This window comes from Schistocerca piceifrons, unplaced genomic scaffold, assembly GCF_021461385.2.
Source record: "Schistocerca piceifrons isolate TAMUIC-IGC-003096 unplaced genomic scaffold, iqSchPice1.1 HiC_scaffold_1084, whole genome shotgun sequence".
Lineage (NCBI taxonomy): Eukaryota > Metazoa > Arthropoda > Insecta > Orthoptera > Acrididae > Schistocerca > Schistocerca piceifrons.
This window is the reverse complement of record NW_025726890.1, coordinates 67,501-70,000: the sequence shown is the minus strand read 5'-3', so window position 1 is coordinate 70,000 and position 2,500 is coordinate 67,501.

The following is a 2,500-nucleotide window of genomic DNA, read 5'->3' as shown; positions in this document are numbered from 1 at the left end:
GAGGAGGCTGAGCTCCCCTGCACAATACACCTCGAAACCCTCTCAGGTCCCGGCGGCGCGCAGCGCCGTCCCAAGTACTTGGTCGGGTTCGAGAGAGGCGCAATCGCCCGGAGTTAGGCGAGTAGACGCTTTCGGTGCGACCACCCGTGCTCCCAACTGAGCTTGCCGCTGCCGACAGAGGCCCGGGAGCGTGCTGTCGTGGCATTGCCGGCGGGAGACAACACGCGCCACCTACGGTGACCGGCAGCTCCAACGCCAGCGCCACAGAAGGACAAAAGCCCCACTTGGGTGCCGAAGCGAACTCTCCCAGCACAGCGCACGCGCCAACACATCCGCACAGCTGCGATACAAACCACCAGCGAGAACCGCTGGGGCGACCGAGCAGCAGACGGCGTCGCGGCGCCGAGCGCCGGGCGGCGGCGCATCCTCAACGCACACAGTCCTCAATCGGACCAGCACACTGAAGATGTCCACCGCGCTTCGCACCGGGCCCGCGAGGACCTACTTTGGCCGCACGGCGCCGCGCGCAGGGTGCGCCGGCGCGCAGCTGCGACGCCTGCCGCGTCCGTCGGCCGGCGCGCCTGCCACTGGCCGCCCCCACCAGCCGGCTGTAGCGCGTGCGCCCACGCACCGCGCGGCCAGCACGCCGGGAGGCGCCCCCTCACCGGCCGGGGACGGTCCCACCCAGCCACCGCCGCGTATCGCTTCACACCCAGATGCCGTTCAGTTTCGTCGGCATGGTGGGTATCGCTGGAACAACCGGTTAGTACCTCAACCTATCGTCGCCATCACCGATTCACCCCTAGCGAGAACAACCGCACCACAACAGGTTACCATTTGTTCATTTGCGTAACTTCACCAGAAAACGCAGGCGTCCATCGCCATTTGCAACTTCAACGATTATTGCATGCCTGTGTCAGGTGTCACGCCACACTACGTCTGCCCACATACACGCAACAAAATGTGCACGCCTAGACAATACGTGGAAGGTGGCCCCCGTACGTATGCGATGTCCATTGCTCGAACGACTGTCAACCGGCCTCTGTAGCATGTCGCAGATATGGAACGCGGTGCACCATGCCATCACGGTGTGTGAGGAGAGACGACTAGGTCCGAATACATCAACAGACAGCTCATGCTGATCGCCATCCACGGCGTCCGTTCCTCCCACACGTCTCTATGGCGTACCACACTGCAATCCAGCTCTCATAGGGAGACGACACGTAGCTGCGTGCACAATATTTGCACTGTATGGTCCGCCGTTTTTGGGCGCAGTCGTTGTGCGGTCACACATGTGCCACGATGTATCATTCAGTACATAAGGACGAATGTGCAGTACAGATTGTGGTTCACGCGTACGACATCAGCGGACAGTTGACACAGGCCGCACCACAACGTAGCCTGAGTACGTCGCATGCGAAGGGCATTGAACATGCAAACTTCTCACCAACCAGCTTGCGAAGGCAGGGGGCAAGGTGGGGACGTGGGGAGGGGCGGCATGTACGTCCTGCTGCCATCCACATTACAGTGTACAGCAGGAGCATGTGGAAAGTGAGCAAGACTTGCAAGGTGTTTAACATGAAGCGATACACAGGGGTGCGGGCAGTGCGAGTAGCGAACTATATTGCGAGGGTTGCGGGTGGGCAACACTACAGTAATTGAACGAGTCGTATAACAATTACAGAGCAGGTTTAGGCGACAACGTGGGTTACGTTAAGGCGACAACATGGGTTAGGTTAAGGCACAACATGGGTTAGGTTAAGGCACAACATGGGTTAGGTTAAGGCACAACATGGGTTAGGTTAAGGCACAACATGGGTTAGGTTAAGGCACAACATGGGTTAGGTTAAGGCACAACATGGGTTAGGTTAAGGCACAACATGGGTTAGGTTAAGGCACAACATGGGTTAGGTTGAGGCACAACATGGGTTAGGTTAAGGCACAACATGGGTTAGGTTGAGGCACAACATGGGTTAGGTTGAGGCACAACATGGGTTAGGTTGAGGCACAACATGGGTTAGGTTAAGGTACAACATGGGTTAGGTTAAGGTACAACATGGGTTAGGTTAAGGTACAACATGGGTTAGGTTAAGGTACAACATGGGTTAGGTTAAGGTACAACATAGGTTAGGTTAAGGTACAACATAGGTTAGGTTAAGGTACAACATAGGTTAGGTTAAGGTACAACATAGGTTAGGTTAAGGTACAACATAGGTTAGGTTAAGGTACAACATAGGTTAGGTTAAGGTACAACATAGGTTAGGTTAAGGTACAACATAGGTTAGGTTAGGTTAGGTTAGGTTACACGTTGTTGTACGGAAAGGTGTAGGGGGGGGGGGGGGGGCGGGGGCGGCAGGTTCGTTGATAGTGATTATAGTAAGTGAATGCTTGTGACATGATCAGATTTGTCACGTCAGGATGCACCTTTGGCTTATTAGAGGCGGCGCTCCAATTCTATGCTTGTGTGAGACCTGTGTCTTTGACTCATGTCATTGTTTGT